At 44.8% G+C, this 19,837-nt stretch overlaps 1 protein-coding gene across 1 annotated transcript in view; it reads right to left on the bottom strand.

The window, feature by feature from the left end:
- The window catches only part of LOC309965672 (uncharacterized protein), a 210,839-nt gene that overhangs the window by 107,310 nt on the left and 83,692 nt on the right, over positions 1 to 19,837 (bottom strand). The window contains exon 2 of the transcript XR_014326404.1: positions 18,219 to 18,336. The gene's annotated coding sequence lies outside the window, so the exon portion shown is untranslated. The remainder of the gene's footprint in view (positions 1 to 18,218; positions 18,337 to 19,837) is intronic.

Below are 19,837 nucleotides of genomic sequence, written 5' to 3'. Positions count from 1 at the left end.
CAAAGTCTTCCTTTATCCTCCGCTAAAGACAAACATCCACTTGTTTGCTGAATATCTCCCAATTAACGCAGGGCGAGATCTGAGAGGAGTCAGGATGTGGTGCGCAGGCAGGTGGTGGGATGGAGAGGGACTTGGCAGGGAGCTGTAAGGTAAAGGCAGTATCAGTGGAAAATGCAAGATCAAACTGCCCAGGGATCCCCATTGTTTCATTTAAAATGCTCAAGGAGCATTCATTAAAAAGCGTCATTCTCACGCATGAAGACCCCTAATTGCTGCAGATTACGCTTACAAGAAATTGAATTCTTAACCGATAACACATTTTTATTAACAGTACTGACGCGAAGAAAGTGATTAAAAACTCCGGTGGGCAAGACTTTCTCTGCAAGTCATTTTCAATACGTAAAGAAATAAAGAGCTTCTGACTCATTACAGGTGCCCTCTCTCCGGCTCCTTGGGTGTTAGACATGGGTCGTGTGTGCCTGTGTGTTTGTGTTTCCCTCCTACGATCTGCAGTTTACACTTCATGTAATAATCTTGCACACCTCGCTCTCATTTTTCAGTTAATCGATAGCATTTTTAAAGCAACAAATAGGGGCTGTTTGTAATAGTATTCCTTTAATTGCATATTTTTCAAACATGAGACTATTAAAGTAGCTGCCCATGAAAGCGGTCATTCAATTCTCGTCCGAGGTGCCCCTTCGTTCTGAAAGGGCCTCCCTCATCAAACTCAATAGCATCTCTTGGCTGCCTGAGAAAAACCACTGGAGGGAAAAAAAAAAAGAAAGAAAGAAACCTATTTTCCAGATCAAAGTAATCCCTACTCCATTGCCATGGCTCCAGACGTCTCTTTCTTCTTTTCATTGACCAGACAAGGTTCTTCTCAGCAAACCTCCTTCAATTTTTTTTTTTTTTTGCCTGAATTTGTTTCCTCGTTGGGAAAAGTGGTCATTAAAGTATTAGTTTAGGTTGATTGGTTCTTCAGTGGCAGAAGAGGCTTCTGAGGCTTTGATATCTTTGACATGATCTCCAAACAGTGGCCCGATTATTATACAATATAGAAATAAGAACTCAAGGCAGCAGCCTTCTCTTTGGAAACCCACACAGGGTGTCGGGTATATGACGATACACCTCAACTGCCGGTACATTCATGGGTGCTTTCAGGACCTGAGTGCCTGGCTGTATCCCTGGCTGCTGTTCCGGACTTCCCCTCCCCACCCTGGCCCTCGAGCCCCCCTCCTGTGAACCTGAATTCTCCCCAAGTCATCGAGGCTGCAGAGCACTTGTCCCTATTTATATCGAGCAGCGGTGCATTCACTAAGAAGAATGGGGACAGGGAGAGGGCCGGCTTTGATGTCTCCAGGGGCAGGAAATCACTCGGATGATTCCTCCAGGGCCACTTGGCAGCAGGTAGAGGGCGTGACAGCTGGTGGGAAGGTCAGTGACTGGGATGTGACCACTGAACCATAGCGGGGAACTGCACGGCCCTTGCAAACAGAAAAGTTTATTCCTATAGTCTGGTGGGGGTAGGAATGAGGGAAAAAGATGATAGGGCCTGGCACCTACCACCTGGGAAAAAGAGAATTCAAAATTATCTGACAGTGGCATGTCGGAGCTTTCATTCCTTTTCAAGACCAGTTGGCCCAAGTCTTCAAGTCAATCTAACAAGAATGCAGGATTGTCAATACCCAAAAGGTGGGATGCGTGGTGGTTAATCCACGGAGCTTGACTCTAGACTTGAAGCCTCCCTTTACCCATCTGTTAAAATCGTTTATAAGAGGTTTACTGTGAGAAATAATACTTATACATACTCACTATGTGCGAAACACTGTACATAACACTTGACACGCATTATCTGATTTCCTATCCACAACAACTCCATGGAACAGTTACTATTAAATGACCCTTTTTCTTATCAGGAAACAGGCGTAGAGAGTTGAAGTAAGTTATCCAGAGTCATGCAGCTGGTAAGGAAGCCAAGATTCAAATCTAATCAGTCCAAGCTCTAGAGCGCTGTTAGCCACCACTTAGGAATGAAATGGAATAATATATAAAGTATTGATTCTGGTACCAGACACTGAGAAATATTAGGGATCGTTCATTTTACTTCGCCGACATTATTATTAAACTCCCTATGTTGCTCTGTCCAAATGAAAAAGAGTATATGCAACAATGCTTCAAGAAGGGAAAGGGCTTTATGAAAGCCAACAAATAAAAAATTATTACGACAACTTGACCTGGCGCACAGGAAAATTCACGATATTTCTTGATCCGAAAGTTCCCTGGAGATAACTGTGCTTAACAGGACTCTCTGGGGGAATAAAGAGAAGGAAGGGGTACGGGAACGGGGGCTCGTTTCTAGCGGTAGCTCAGACAAGGGGTATGGCGGAAAGGTCTAGAGACACTGGTATCCTGACTGCCTTAGCTGGGTGGGAGTGGAGATGTGGGTGATGTTTCAGGGGTAGCCAGAGAGACAGGGAAGGAACGCTGACAGAGACAGCCCAGCGAGCCAACTGCAGAATGCCTGACCACGTGCCTACTGCCCTTCATGCTCAGAAAATACACACTCCCAGGGACTAAATCTTCCCCCACTCCTACCTGAAGCCCCCAAGGAATCAAGTGCTACTGCCACCTGCAAATTCTTAGGGAGACTCAGAAAGCTTCATCAAAAAGCCTCCTTCATTTCTTTATCGGATTAGTATTTACTGAGAACCTTCTACTTTCTGAGCACAGCTAGGCACAAAGAAAATGAACCAGGTTGATAGGTCCCTGACCTGTAACAGGAGTAAGTCCTCTAGACTGCAGAGGCCAGGGTGCTCTGTCGTTTAATGGGGAGGTGTCACGAGTGCTGGGAGTGGGCTGGGCAGACCAGGGGTGACCAGTTCTGACCTGAAGGTAGAAGGAGGTAGGGTGGTGGAAGGGGGTGGGACCCAGGAAGTCTTTTCAGAGGAGCTGCTGGTTAGGGGTGAGGGGGAGGGATCCTGTCTCTAAGGTCCTTCAAGCTGAATTCGCTTCTGTCAAACCTTCTGGCCTGGGGAATTCCCTGGCAGGCCAGTGGTTAGGACTCCACGCTTTCACTACTGATGGCGCAGGTTTGATCCCTGGTCAGGGAACTAAGATCCTGCAAGATGTGCAGTGCGGCCAAAATGAATTCAAGTATTAAAAAAAAGAAAACTTTTGGTCTGTTGCGTGTAAGAGTAAGAAACATTTGAACACAGGGCTGCCCCAGACGCTACAGAGGACACATGAAAGTAGTAGAAGGCAGTATCCCTTGCCCTCAGAACGTAAGATGCGACAGTGAATCCAAAGAAGCATCGGTAAAGTAATTAGAGAACCCAGGTGAATGCAAGGCGATGCAATTCCAAGTTTGGCTTTTGTAACTTTATAAAACGCCGAAATGCTCAAACTCCACATAGCAACACAGAGTGGGTATTCACCACAGAGCAATGTTTGATGGCTCTGGACCGTTAGGAGGAGGCTGAGGAACATTCCTGAATGTGTCAATCAGCTGGCACTTAGGGAACACCTGCTAAGAGCACAGTAGTTCAGAGCCATCACTCTCCACCACAGACCGGCTCCACCACAAGCCGTGTGAACTTGGGCAGGCCCCCTAACCTCTCAGAGACCGCGCTACCTCGCCTGCAAAATGGAGATAAAATGGCATCTATTTCTAGGGTTGAACTGAGGATGAAATGCGGTACAGCAAGAAAATGATTGGGCCAAAGTCTGCCAAGGGTAAGTCTCGATGGTAATAATGAACTTATGGAATGCTGATTACTTATAATTAATTGTTTATTTAAAATAAATGTATATAAGAAATATTAATATCGCTCATGAGCTGGGTGCTGTGGAGGATGTAAATGCAGAGAATTAACACTCTTAGACTCTTACCATGTGCCTGTCACTGTTCTAGGCACTTCGTATGTGTTAACTCAGTTGATCCTCACAATCATATTGTCAGAAAGGTCTTATTACCCTCGTTTTACAGGTAAGGAGACGAGCACAGAGAGGTTAAGTCATTTACCCCAGGTCACGCAGCAAAGCTAGGATTCAAACCCAGGCTGCCTGGCTCCGACTGCACTCCCAACCACTCTGCAGCGCTGCTTCTTGTCATCATGAGTAAGATACAGTCCTTGAAAAGGACATTATAAAGCAAGCCGGCCTATGATAAGACTCAGGGGAAACAAAAATCATAAAACGATTGAAGAAAGAGCTGAGGAGCGCTACCGAATCCAAATGGGAAAATCAAGGAACAAGTAGCAAGGGTGAGAAAGAGAAGGAACAGCAAAGAGAAGCAGCAGAATGCTGTGTCGTGGAAGCACGAGGAAAGGAAGTTTTAAAGCAAGCAGGTGAGTCATTGCTGCGCCACACGCTCCGGGGATGTAAAGGAGGGTGAGCTAGAGAGCCACTAGGTGGTGGCACAGCGGGGAGTGCTATAAAGGGAGCACACAGATCCCATGAAGGGTGCAGGATGAAGCCAAGTCACAGGGATGGTCAGAGAGTGAGGCTACTGAGCGCCGGCTTACCTTTCAAAAATGCTGGTAACAGAAGGCAGGCGAGAGATGCATGTTAGTTCAAAGGCGTTGTCCCCCCTTCCAGACGAGGTTGTCTCTTGTTCATGATCAGAGTGGCTCTTATAAGTAGAGGAAGAATAAAGATGCAGGAGAGAGCTGTAGCCGATCTGTGAACGCGGAGAGAATCTGGAGGGCTCGTGCGGCTCTGCTGGGAGCTCTAGGGTCAGCTAAGAGGAAGAGGCTTCCTCCTCTGATTCAAGGAGAGGGAAGGGAAGCAAGGCGAAGATTAGGAGAAATTTGGATATGGAAAGAAGTTGAGGAAACTCACATCAGTCAGGTGGTTCCAACCTTCTTAGCAAGGAGGGTTCTAGGAAAGGAAGCGAGGATGCTGCTTACCTAGGTAAGTCAGAATGGAAAATACCACTGCCCCCTTCGGGCTGCTTGGCAAACTCCTACGAATTCGTCAGATCTCAAACTGCCCCCGCTAGCCTCCGATGTGCCCAGGCAGAGTTGGGGGCTCTGTCATCTGCACTTGTTCAGTTACTCCCCTCTGATGCCTCAGCCACGTGATACTGCAATTATTTCTGTTTATGTCTCTCTCCCCCTCTAGACTGAAGCCCTCCATGGTAGACACCACATCTTACTTGTCTTAGTTTCTCAGACATCTAACCTAGTACAAAATGGCATTCAGTAAATGTGTGTTGAATGAATAAACAAATTACTCAGTAAGTCATACATAAAAGAATTGCAATTCAGATCCAGAAAGGCTGGGGAATAGCATTTTAGAACTAGCATCCTAAATGTCTAGGTTCATTTCAGATCAAAACAGTCTGCTCTTGGGAAATTACCCTAACTGCTCTGTATCTAATAACCCAGGCTCTGAAAAACGGGAACCACAGTCCATGGAACTGTGAGCTTCATTAGTGAATGCCAGTAAAGGGCTTTTTAAGTGGCAAAGCAGATGATTACAGAAAATGCCTCTGAGGGAGAAGGATGACAAAAATGTGTCTCCAAGACAATGAAGCAGCTTCCTTCCAGGATTTCCACCACATTTCACTCTAACACAAGCAGTTACAGAGAACGCAGGGCCCTCTCAGAGGCCCTAGCATCACTAGGCCCCGAGGTTATGTGTTCACCGAGTTCGGGAACTGTTGTGAAAGAGTATTTGTGAGAAAGCACAAGAGTCCTGCCATGCAGCGCTCCCCAGCTCGGGGCCACTCCGCTCCCTGATCCACTTCACTTGCAGCCTTTCCTATTGTTCTGTCCTGTGGCTCCCGATTTCCACCTTCCGAGCGTCACCAGATCACTCAAATGCCTTGACCTTTGGAAATACACTTGTGCTCCAGGGAAGTACATGATCATTTATCACTGCCATTTACCAAGTGTTAGCTAGATAAATAGGTATGTGCTAAACCCCGGAAGCAGCCACCAGCCCACGTGCACAAGGTGTGATACAATATAGTCCAACTGAGCAAAAACAGTATAGACACTGAACAGTAAGATGTGTTGATATATGGGTGTGTTCTGAGGATTTAAAAAAATTTATGATTGACATATTTTTTAGTTATTTCTAAGGCTGCAGAAATCTAAGACATGATGTGGTCCTCATGCAGAGGAGCACTGCTGTGGAAAAGTTTAGAGAGACGGTAATTCTAAACATCTGTTTTATATATTATTATAATTCCCCTCTACACACATAAATAAACAAATACGCACACACGTAAACCTACCTCTGAAGTTGACTTTGCTTAAGATACATTCATAATTAGTTTGCCTCCCAGTATGCACACTCTAGGTTCGCAGTACCTGTGATAAAAACGGGTAAACGGTGGTCTGGGATTTTTAATTGTCACAGTTAATCACAAGGTATCTATACACTGGAGAACAGATCCGAGTTGTAAAGAACAGGAGGGGGAAAAAAATGGGACTAGAAGGGAGGAAAAGAACATAAAGCGGAAAGACGGATAAGAAGCAGAAAGTATTAGTAGTTTAGTATTAGTGGGTTTCAGTCAGTGGTCCCAATTCCCTCCCATACTGGTCATCAATCCTTATTCAAACACTGCCAGAGTAGGGGCATCTCAGGTTTGAGGAGGGACTTAAATGACTATATACCTGATGCTGAAGATGCTTTGATTTTCTAAAACTGCGGGCTGCTTTCTTATTAGCAAAGCAGTTAACAGTCAGCAGTTACTCCCCAATATTAAATGCAGAATATTTGCTACCACCATGATTAAAACTCTGGTTGGGATCTACATTAGCTAGCTGATCTTCATGTTAGCCACTCAGAGCTCTTTTGAAACTTATAATTATTTGGGAGAGAGAAAAAATGATGGCATTTTCTTATTACTGATATAACTTTGGGGTCCACACAGAGGCTGAACGGCCTTTAGTCAAGAGTACTGTATGTGGAAGCCTTTCAGCTGTTGGAAAGTTAGAGCCAAAGACTTCAAATACGACCTCTAACTGGAAAGTTGTATGATTCAATGACCTCAGAAGAAGATCACCAAGGTTATTCTATAATGTGGACATCACTGGGACCTCCCATCCCTGCTGGAAAGCCCTCTTGTGCATTACATGGGAGAAACTGCTGAAAATGGTCAATTCTACTCTCACTCAAACACTTTGCAGTGTTCCTTTATGCTGCCTGGGCCCCAAGGGCCTAACTATGTGCCTTGAGGATAAACTCCCCTGGCCCCAGCTCATCACTCAGACACACCTGTCTGTAGTGGGTCTTAGCTTGTGTCCTTTTCTGGCCAAAGTCAATGTAGACATTTTAGAGCTCAGCACATCTTAGCCATTTGGGGTCTCCTCTCCCATCAACAACCCACCAGAGAACATAAAGCTTCACAAAAAAGAGTAAACTGTTTAACCAACACGTCATCAGTGTTGCAGATATAAATTAGAAGAGTTGGGAGGCACCTGGCCTTTTTGAGGTCTAGAACTTCATTGAAGTCCAAGCACTAAACCTGAAGAGATTCAAGTCCAGAGAAAATAAGGAATAGGGTGAAAGGAAGACCAGTGCTTAGAGAAAAAGTGGAGGGGAGCAGACAGGCTACATCATGATTAAAACTTCCATTATTCAACGAATCAAATGTGGGGTATATCAAAAGCAACCATAATGAAAAGTAGAAACACTTAATGTGTTTCTTAGAATCCAAGACCTCTAGAAAAATATGAGATGTTTATACATTTATAGATGTATAGATACGCAGGCTCAGGCTGCTAAGTGGCTGACTTTTATTTTATTTTTTAGAAAAGCAGAAAATAAAGTGATCATTTTAGGGAAGCCTGTATTTATTATTTTTTGTCTATGACTTTCATTTTTTTATTTTATTAAAATACTAACTATTTTAGAGTGAAGGAGAAGCAAAGCTACAACCAAAACTTAAGGGCCAATTTCTGAAAACCAAGTTAAACTATGAAATTCTCCTCTTTTTTTTCCTTAAAAAGTTTTCAGGAGCTTCCCTGGTGGCGCAGTGGTTGAGAGTCTGCCTGCCGATGCAGGGGCCACGGGTTCGTGCCCCGGTCCGGGAAGATCCCACATGCCGCGGAGCGGCTGGGCCCGTGAGCCATGGCCGCTGAGCTTGCGCATCCGGAGCCTGTGCTCCGCAACGGGAGAGGCCACAACAGTGAGAGGCCCGCGTACACACACACACACACACAAAAAGGCTTTCAAAGAGAGAAAACTAATCTCTTATATGGCAAAATGTATAAAAATGCACAGTATTCATAGATAAGGGGTTTTGATCCAATTATCCAAATAACTGCCTCTGTTTCTCCTGCCTGTCTGTGCATTTAAATTCACGTTTTGTCAATTATTTCATGCTTGTTGGCTGTGTCTCCCAAACCAATCTCCAAATACTTGAAGGCTTTTCTTTTATCCATCTTAATCTCTTGCTATGGTTGGCGAGCATCCCAAAGAGTCACTAAAATGCTTCACACAAACCCGACTCCTGCTTTTCCTTAGGTACGATAGATTAGTTGAACAGTGCTTCACGTAAGTGTCACTAGGGAAATTCTCCATTTGAAATCATTACTCTGTACCTTCTTTCATTTGTATTGAAGTCATTATAACTTTTCAAAGCATTTTTACAGTGGCCATCGCATTTTGGTATTTCTTTCCTGAGCATACCTCAAAGAACATTACAACCACAAATCCAATGACAATCACCTCACCCACCAATGAGAGTTATGTCCAGAGCCTTGGAGCCTCTTGGTAAACTGATAACTGGTCATTCTCACTCCAGGCAAGTAGGTGTCCATTACAATTCACCTGGCTAGAACACAATGGCAGTCAGCACTCGAGACAGATGGTGCTTAAGCGACAAGTTATATCAACTCCAACTGTAGAAGAATCCGGAAGGTCAAAATACAGGCCTCCTTAAACCTTGTAACGTTGAGAGAAGAGGTCAGTGTCCTTCAGTGACCCCCTCAAGTAATGTGTCCACCATGTGTTTGGCTTCCTCCCATCCTGACATTTCCTCATAATTTAACATTCCTTCTAAGGCAGAAACGAAAGCTGAATGTTTCACTGGAGCTAGGTCATGCTGACAGTGACAGCAACTGACAGGAGATTAAAAGAAACCAAAGATACCACATTGAAAATGTCTCATCAAGGTCACCCACTCATGATAAGGCAAGTGGAGAGTGAGGGAGAAATACAGGCTTATCACTTGAGAATCAACAGAGACAACTACATTATCTAATTATTCCTCTTCACTCCCATCTCCTCTAGCCTCCCACTCCTACACACATGCCATTAAGCAAGTCCAGTATTTTACAATTACTATCGGGTACGTCTCCTTGGCAATCCAAGGTACCACTGCGGTGAAGGCACCACCACCAACCTCCCCAGTCCTGCCAAGCAGAAGCAGGCTCTCCCGGTGGCACTCAGTTCACTCCTTTACTACCATATGACTTTCTCCTGGCAAGCTGTGAGCCCTTCATGTGTTTGAAGCACACCTTCCTCTTCTTTCTATCTACCTGCACGGTGACAGAGCAAGCCAGCTATCTACTAAAATTCATGATTCTCCTGCTCTCATAGAGTTGCTGCTGAGAAGCTTCTACCAAGCCATGGACTAGGTTTTTCAGGTCCATTTACACCTAGGGGCGGCCATGTGACTAGTTTTAGCCAATGGAAAATGAGCAGAAGTGATGTATGTCCCTTCGAGGTGTTTGCAGCACACCACATCTCCATGCTCTCTTCTGCCTGCCGCTAGCTAGATGCAGAAGTTAACAGGGCTCAGCGGCTGGCAGAGCTATGTGATGGAAAGACCTGGGTCTCTGGATCACTGCACTGAAGAAAGCTACTACTGACTAGAAACAATGTACTGGATTATTACAAGAGAAAGAACTATACTTCCATTTAAAAAAGAAATCTTTATATATTTTTGGGCTGTCACTGGAGTGTACCCTAACTAATTTCATGAGCCTAACACAGTGGCATACATAGACATTCAAAAGATGGTGAATAACTGAATAGGGCATTCACCCATTTGCCTATGAAAGAACCTGATTACTTTGTACTTTTCCAGGAAAGATTAATTATGGATTACATCGCATGCAATTATATCCAATAATTGTTGTTATGGAAATCATCTTGAATGCTATATGAAACAGACTGATGTTAGTAGAACTTTATTTAATCTTATAGTTGTTTCTTCAGATTCATAGATACATATTTAAATTTTGTTGCTGTGGGAGAATGTTGAGGTTGTCATGGCAACAGATTAAAGCAACAGAGTGTATGTGATGTACTGGGATGCTTGGTGCTAGCCATGCCAGCAAAAACATAAAATAATTATATTATACAGAAAGAACTGTACTAAAGGTAATGGTGTGATAGTCAATTATGTGTCTTTCACCTCCTAGGAACCGTAATTTAACACACTGATTTGTTAACCATTTTGATAATATTGTCAGTCCTGGAAGGAAATGAAGTTTAGACTAAGGATGAGATTATTGGTAGAGGATCATCACTCAATTTCCGGCTGCCTAGAAAAATACACACACACACACACACACACACACACACACACACACAGAGGAAAAGAGAGAGGGAGAGAGACAGAAAGGGGGCGGGGAGAAAGAGAGAGAGAGAAATGGACAGAGAGAGGAGATTGGGCCTACACAAGTCAAATCTGATAAAGTTGATGAATTGAGGGGACAATAAATTTAAAGCAAGCAATCAAATTAAACCCCTTCTGAGCAGAGGTTCTTGAGAAAATTTAAGTAATTACCCCAACTCCCTGATTTACTTCACCATGTTGGCAGAGCCTTTATTGATCCCTTCTCTGTGGACCAGGGGCCTATTTCTCTGCAATATATTTGCTACTGATTTAAGTTATCATCATTCTCTTATGAAAATTAAACGCTTCAAGCAGGGCTATTCTATCTCCCCCAGGGTTATTACTCTTCTCTCTGAGGGATCTCAAGGCTTCAACGTGTCCAGAAGCAGTAATCGTGAGACAGCACAAACGGCAGGTGTCCTGGGTTATCATGCAGGATCCAGAATAAAAGAGAAAAGAAATGGGCTTGAGTTCACGGGCTGTGACATGCTGGACCAGGGCAGTGTGATGGGCCAGAGAGATTTGGGGAGACTAATATTTTTAGCTGTTCTTTGGATGGGTCATATAAAACAGTAAAGACACAATTCCCCTGACTTCTTTTCTCGCTAAAGCCCTAGAGATAATTCAGGAAAACTTTCAACTCTAAGAAAAAAGAAAGAAGATGGCGTCCCTACTTGTAGTCTTTATTCCCCTTTCCTTCCCATCTCATGCTATCATTTCTGTTTATATGTGCTCATTAAATAATGTCTCCTCCAGGCCCCTCCTAGTTTTATTCAGAAACTATATTGGCCAATTTCCTAAAGGAGAAACCCAAGCTTTGAGAGTCCTTCCCACCCTGGGACAGGCTGATCCATCCAGGAAAGAGACTCTGATCCTGAGAGAAGTCGTTACTATATTGAGAGGCGTGACACAAAGGATGCAGACTCTGGACCCCACCTGCAATGGCGCAACCCATTTCAAGGCAGAATGAAAAAGGCCTATGCAAACATAAAGAGGAACTGAATTCAATCACAATGCCAGACGGTCTCGGGCGGCCCCTCCACTGCTCCTGGTGCAAACCAGGGTCAAAGACATCTGACGTGGCTCAGTAGAAAGAGGAGATCAATAACGCTAAAGAGAAGCATCTGCAGTAGGAAGCAAATCATTGCAAATTTAAATAAAATGTCCTCCACGGGCAGGACTCCTGATGGAAGCCCTACATCTGCCATGTCGACCTTGTCACTGGGACTCCCCCACCTCCTTGGGGGGAGAGAATGAGGGAGAGGCAAGGAAAGAAAAAGCAGGAGCCAGGGATGGTTACAGTATTGTGTTGTCTTCAACCGAGAAGCCCCAAAGAGTGCAGTGCCCATCTGGCCAATCCAAGGAGAAAACACTGATAATGTGAACTATTTTTAGAATGACGGGGATAAACTACACGTCAGTCTCAGAAGAGACTGGGAGGTAGCTAAATGAGGTTATTAACAGTAGGATAAACAGAAAGCAAATTTCATTTAATGACTTAAATGTATTGAGAACTTATTACACGAGCCAGATACATCTGACTAATAAGGAAACTAAAGCTCAAAGACTGTAAGCAGTAAGTCAAGGATTCACACCAAGGTCGACCTCGCTATAAAGTCAGACAGTAACCTAAACCCCAGTGTTAAGGACTCATCTGCAAATACAACATGTTTCGAGGCCATCCTCTTCCTCACGTTCTTCATGGTGTCAGGGTTCCTGGCGCACACTTGGCCTGTCTGGATTCACAGGAACAAGAACAAATACCTCTGAAGGCGCGTGAGATACTTAGGCAGAGAGTGGAGGCATAAAACAATGGATTATAGAGAAATGTAGAAAGCAAGGAGATCTCAGCCTAGTGCTACACCATTTGCTTCCCGTGACTGAGTCTGCTTAGAGAAAATTGGGTGTTGAGTTAAAGCAATAAACTGGAAAATTCTACTGTGGGTTACCAGACCTCGACATCTTTGTTGTCATTTGCTGTTGTTCAATATATGGCCTATCACTGTGAGGACCTACGCTGACGGAAGCAGGAATAATGTAGGAGCCAGAGGGTTGACTGCCAGGATATAAATTCCACATCAGGAGCACACTTCCCAGGGCGCTTTTGCCAAGGGAAATGGTCTTGAGTCTCCCCAGCCCTCCTGACCCATTTCACAGATGCTACCCAAAGAGTAAAATGGAAAAATTCGAAGTGACCAATATCCATTTTGTTTTACTTGTGGTTAAATATTAACTTTCTGCTTTAGGAAGAAAACTAGCATTTCCTGAGCAGGGACAATGCACGTTCCCTGCACTAGGTGACTGATACACACGCTATCTCGTTGACTTTTCACAACCTTTTAAGGCACTACATGCCTACTAGCAGCTGATGGAACTGAAGGCTCCAGTGACGGACTTGCCTAGAGCCAGGACCTATGGGTTGCATGGGGGTTCAAGCCAATGTTCTTAAGACTTTCCAAATCAGTACTCTTTCCTTCTATGCTCTTCCTCGGTCCTCTTTAATGATGTATGCCCTTGCCACACCTCTGGGTCATCCTTCTAAACTTTAGAAGTCATAGTTCAATAGAGCAGAAGGTATATTATTATTGAGCTGAAAAAAACCCTACTGAAATAAATGTGCATCCGAGAAGTAAACGCCTTGTCTAAACTCCTAAACTAAGTGGGTCGCCACTCCTTCTCTCTTTCAACTAAAATTGAAATATACAAGAATCATTCCAATTACTTGAAGGTTTGGGTTAGCTGATTCCACATTTCCAGACTTAAGTGAGAAGCTTTTCATGTCCAAAGAACTTTTTGTGGATAATGGCTATTTGGGAAAGGATCTCAGATGAGCAGATGTAATGCGTTCACGATTGTTCCACCCCTGGGAAACACAGAGTGAAAGGGAAAAAGCTGGGACCCGGGAGCCATCCAGATCTGAACAAGAACCATGACTTCACCATTGGGTGAAGTTGAGCAAGTCTTTTCCCTTCTCTGTACCTCAGTCTCTTCATCTTTAAAATCAGGATGATGCTACCAACCTCAAAGTGGTGCTGTGAGGACCAACTGAGATGACCTACACAGAAAGCTTGGCACATACACATACCCACTAGAAACTAAACTAGAAACTAAAATTTTAAACTTTTAGAAACGAAAAGCTCAGTTTCTTTCTCAATCCCTTCTGATATAGCTGTTTATTGATACAGCTGTCTACTGTGCTTGAATAAGATGGGGTGAGGGCATGCACAGTGCCCACTGCTGGTCCAGGGGAGAGTCCATCTTGGGAGGAAACGAAGTATCCATTGTTTTGATTCTCACTTTCTGCAATTTTCTTTGGGAAAAGAGGGAGGAGAGATCCTCTAACTCCCACAGCTAAACAGAAATGACTTTTGAATTCTCTGCCGTTTTAATATTATCAGTGTTACTATTACGTTCCGGGGATGAAACACAGGGAAAGCTGACAGTGTATCTTTCCCGGATGCCAAGCAGATCATAATCAGACATCATCATCTTTATTTACTGAGCACCTATTACGTGTTCACAGCTCAGCAGCCCAGAAACTAATTCAGATCAGCTTCACCCCAGTGAGATAAAGTTTGAGCCAGGCACGATAAAGCCTGAATTAAATGCTTTTTTAGAAGGGAGGAAAAGGGCACCAGATCCCATTCGGGGAGGGACGTCTCAACCTCCCCTCAAAGGAAGTCTTCTGTGTGGGCCCAGGTGCTGCTAAGGGGGGCCTGGTGGGTCGGCGGGGGATAAAAGGCTCTCCGGAGGCCCTCTGACCCCAGCTGTCCCACGGGAAATGAGCGAGGAGGCTGCTGGCTGGCAGACAAGCAGGTGTGCCCTTAAGAAGCCATGGAGATTAGCTGGGGCTTATCCAAACCTCTGCAGGAAGCAAATCTCTCCTGGCTTCTCAGGAGACCCCAGCAGTCCTCTGGCATCAAATAAGCCAGACGCAGAATGGACGTCAACTTGGCCTTTTGTGAACCCCAGGCCCCAGCGCGGAAATCTGGACACGATCACACTTACCAGGGCCCCCAAGGAAAACGAGGTTTTGAAGAATATGTTTAGGAAAAGGAAGAGGGAGGAAAGGAAATGACTTCAAGGCAGGAGCACGGGTAGATGCACTTTACTTGTGCTTGGATCTCTGTACTGGGGATCATTTTGGCCCCACCCCCCAAATTTAACCAAAAGTTACTTCATTTGCTTGAAAACATGGCTTCTGGGGAAAATAGGGGGTATCTGCTCTTCAGCAAAGGTAAAGGCCAGAAGACGCAAAGGCTGAGAGAGCTCCCCTTCTCAGGAGCCCGAAAGGGAAGCAAATTAGCACCATGAGCAGAGGAAGGAGGGGGAGACGGGGCCCCCATGAGTGCAGAACACACTCACTTTACTCTACGTCCAGGTCTAATGATGTGGGGAAGGCACTGGCTTCAGACCCACATCACTTAGATGTGCGCTGGAGTCCTGCTCCTGCTGTGTATCAGCTGTGTGGCTCTGAACAAGGCACTTCAACGCTCCAAGCACCAATTTTCCCATCCTAAGAGGAGCCTAACAATGGCTCCTTCATGGAACCATTTGAGCATTAAACAAGATAATTTCTGTAAACATATAACACAGGACCCAGCACACAGAAGGTGCTCAGTAGAAGTTAGTTTTGCCCCTTCTTTTGACAACCCAATTCTCTATGCAAAACGGCAGGTAAAACCCCTACACTTGTGGAAACCCATTCCCAGTGAGGGTAAGTCACATTCCCGAACCTCATTCCGGTGGAAATAGTAGAGGTGCGAGCCCAGATTTCCCTGATGCCCTCGCCAGGCCTTGCTGTTTGATTGGCACCGTAAAGATGACCCGATACCCAGACTCAGAAAGGTCAAATGATGGCCACAGCAGAGGCAGGCCTCAGAGCCAGACACTGGTACACCTCAGGCGACGTCCTGCAAGGGCGTCCACCAGGGAGGCTGTACTTGTAACTGCCTCTCCCATGGCAGAAACCCACCCAGGAAACGTGTGGGATGTATGGGGTTTGGTTTCAGCCAATAGTGTAAACAAGAGCTCTCTTATCTTTCCAGCCGGTTGTGCCTCACACATATACAGGCACAGGACAACTGGCTCTGGAATCGCTGAGATGCGGAGAAGACGTCCTTGATTCAACAACAGCAGCAGCTATAATAGGAATTTTGTTTTCGACTCAGCCCCTGCCCTCCCTGCCTTCACGTGTGGCATAAGCAGAAACATAACTGCAAAGGTGGCACAGCGGTCTCTCTACCCAACTCTCAGGTCGTTTCTGAGGCAGGAAGGCTCTCGGGGAGAGGCCGGATGGGGGTGAATCTTGTCTTTACTTCTTCCCAGAAGTGGCTGAGTTTCTATTCCTATTTGAAATGTCCTATCAATCACCAATACCTAAACTTTCATCCTTTTAGAAGTAGAAGGAAACTTGTAGACACTCTCATTTTATAAATGAGGAAACTAAGGGAGACACAGAGGTGTGGAATAAGTTTCCCAAGGCCAGCTAGCAATCCAGTGCCCACCTCCTCCACTGGCTGATGCAGGGTTTCAGGGACCCACACGCACGGTAGAACAACCCTGACCAATCGTTTTCATCGTGATGAAGGCTCACTGTGCACAGAGCTCACGAGAAAGGCACTCGGGGTCAAGTGTGATGAGAACACAATTAGTGTGACAAATATTCAAATATGCCATTAAACATCCTCAGGAAAACGTAAATAAATAAAATGCCAAAAAGCCCTTGAAACCAGTATGACATTTTTTTATTTCAGAGATTTCTTTTTGGGTCCCCAAGACAGTCTGCTATAATTATTATTATGGAAATGGCAAATCACTATAAATATAGTCTTTGATTTAGTCTCATCGTGCCTGATAAAGTTGTTTCATTCAACTACAATTTACTGAGCACCTACTATGTGCCAGGTATATTCTAAGTGCTAAGAAGAAAAAGATGAACAGCCACAGTCTCTGTGCTCAAGAAATTCAGTGTCTAGGAAGGGGTAAAAACAAGCACTGCAGAAAATACATCAAAGACCTAAATGTAAGACCGAAAACTGTAAAACTCTTAGAAGAAAATGTAGGGGAAAAGTTTTGAAACAGGATTTGGCAATGATTTCTTGGATGTAACATCACAAGCCAAACAGAAAAAGAAAAAAAGAGATAAATTGGACTACATCAAAATTTAAAACTTCTACGCATTAAATGACACGATTAACAGAGTGAAAAGGCAACCCACTGAATGGAGAAAAATATTTACAAATTGTGCATCTGAGAAGGGATCCAGAATATATAAAGAACTCCTCCAATTCAACCACAAAACAAAGAACTCGGTTCAAAAATGGGCAAAGGACTTGAATAGGCATTTCTCTAAAGATGACATACAAACGGCGGATAAGCACAGGAAAGGATGCTCAACATCACTAATCATCAGGGAAATGCAAATCAAAACCACAATGAAATACCACCTCACACCCATTAGAATGGATACTATCAAAAACCCCGAAAGTTGAAGTGTTAGAAAAGATGCGGAGAAATCAAAACTCTTGCACACTGTTGGCGGAATGTAAAACGATGCAGCCAGTGTGGGAAACAGTGTGGTGGTGCCTCCGAAACTTAAAAATAGAACTACCATTTGATTTCACAATCTCACTTCTGGGTACATGCCCAAAAGAATTGAAAATAGGGTCTTGAAGAGATACTTGTACATCTGTGCTTATGGCAGAATTTTTCACGATAACCGAAAGGTGGAAGTGATCCAAGTGTCCATCAACAGATGAATGGCTGAAAAAAAAATGTGATATATACATACAATGGAATATTACTGAACCTCAAGAAAGAAGGAAGTTCTGATACACGCTGCAATATGGATGAACCCTGAGGACAGTATGCTAAGGGAAATAATCCAGTCACCAAAAAACCAAATACTATATGATTCCAGTTCTATGAAGTACTTAGAGCACCTGTCATTTACGGAGGCAGAAAGTAGAATGGCAGGAGAGGGAGGAATGGGCAGTTTCTGATCCACGAGTGCAGCGTTTCACTTCTGTGAGATGAAAACCGTTCTGTGAACGGACCGTGGTGATGGTAACGTGACAATGTGACTGCAATTAATACCCCTGAGCTGAACACCTAAAAATGGTTAAGGTGGTAATTTTTATACTATATATATTTTACCAAATTTTTAAAAAATACAGGCACTGCAGTCACCATCATCCGTAAACTCATCAGGAGGTAACTTAAGTCTCCGGTGCCCCAGCTACACCGCAAGAGACCAGGCTAGGTTTAGGGTCCAATAGAAACCACTCACAAAAATGTGAAGACTCTGTGACAGTGTGGAACACTGAGAGGAGAGGGGAGCCCGTGTGGAAGAAAGCTGGTCACCTGCAGAGTCCTGCCAAGTCTTCCTTGCAGACCATAAGCCTCACCAGATGGTTTATAAAAACCGATCACGCAAAATTTCTCCATTAACAGTTAGAAATCATGTTAAGTGCCATGGCCACAGGAGAGACACAGTGGGACAAACTAAAAAGTTCCACATCATTAACTTTTACTCTTGACTGTTAAGAGGTTTCACTTGGTGTTCTCAGATGAGGACAGCGGATACTGAGGTGAACTTTGTAGTTATTTGTTTAGAAAATGGCTGGTAAGGACTTACCGGTTTCTTTCTAAGAGATCCTCCAGGCTCTTGGTTCCCCTTCGGTAGGGAATTCTTCCCGGAGTGCTACCGTCCTGGAGGGATGAGTCCAACAGGATGTGGAACACCGGCGTCTCTACTGAGAGGGCAGACGAGAAAGACAGATTACCCGAGGCAAAGGTGAAATGATTTTCCCAAAGTCCCAACATTTATAGACTTCATGAAACTCACGGACGCCCTTCAAAAGCCACACCTCTCCCCACAGCATTCACCAAGCTCCCTTTTTGCCTCTTCTTTGGGCCAAGTGCTGTGCTGAGCTGGGGGGTAGAGAGAAGGAAGATGCGATCCCTGCTTCCGATAACTTGACATCCTCAGGAGTGAGAGAGCCTTCAAGTATGAATTACACCGTCATAGTACAGGATATACTGTGGTTTTGTCTGCATAAAGTAAAGAAAGCACAAGCGCCAGCACGCCTCCCCTGGTGCCACTTCCAGATGAGGGAGGCAAAGCTCAGAGAGACAAAAGGTTAATCAAGGGGCGAGCGCCATGCCGCGCGCTTTGCTTCCTGACGCGGCCGCCCCCAATTCGTGTTCCCCGGTGCCCAGCATCCTCCTCCCTAGAGGCCCCGTCTCTGTCTGGAGGTGGCCGGAGCGCAAAGCTGAGGCTGAGAGCACAGGATTCCCTCCCTTTCCAAGCCTGTCAGCCTCCCAGAGAGGAGACACCCCCTGCCCCTTGGTCACAGAATGTACGGCCATACCTTTGATCAGAAAGGTCAGTAGCTAGCGAGTGCAAATGGCAAGTCCATCAGCACCACCATTCAAACTGCAAGGCTGGCAGCGCTGTCTTCACGAATTAAATGACACATCACGAGGACCCCGAGGTTCGGACAGACCTCACTGCCTGACATGCTGGGTCAGCCTAATTCCCAGCCTGTCTCAGATACCAAACAAATTATCACGTGTTCCATGATGATACCAAATTGTGTTTCTGTGTGTGTGTGTGTGTGTGTGTGTGTGTGTGTGTGTGTGTGTGTTCCAAAGCCTCCATGCAAGTGCATGATCGTCAATTAAATATTTATCAGACTCCCGCTGACCTACGAGGCAGAATCCTCATCCCCCGGCTCTGGGAGCATCAGTACCAGCTATTTTATAAAGGCTGCTTCTCTTCTTGGTCAGTGGAACCTATTTAAACCTGAATGAAGAGCCCTCACTATCTTTTGTACTGGATCCATCTACCAGGCTGAACGAGGCTTTTAGAACCAACAAGAACCAGATGGCCCTCCAAGAGCATTTTTGAATGTTTAGATCTGAGTCATTTGTATGCGGATATCTTCACAAAATAGCAATGTGGGTAACAGGCTCCAGGCTGAGTCCAGCTTTCCAGACAGCCCATCTTTGCCCACAATTGAGAAGACAGGCACAATATTGTAGGGTTCCACAAAAATATTACAGCATTTCTCTATATGTGTAGCATCAAATACAGGAAGAGTCCCCGTCAGGCTGTCACGACAACGTTAGTGCGCCACAACCACGTCCCTTCCCAATTATTTTTCTTTCTCCCGTGGCACCTACAAGTTCTCCCCTAGCATAGGCCTAAAGCCAGCTTTGTGAATCAGCCAGCAGAGGGCACTACAAAACTGG

The sequence above is a fragment of the Leucopleurus acutus genome (assembly GCF_964270905.1).
Source record: "Leucopleurus acutus genome assembly, chromosome: 8".
NCBI classification, from domain to species: Eukaryota; Metazoa; Chordata; class Mammalia; order Artiodactyla; family Delphinidae; genus Leucopleurus; species Leucopleurus acutus.
Note: the sequence above shows the minus strand (reverse complement) of the source record. Positions and strands in the feature narration are given on the sequence as shown.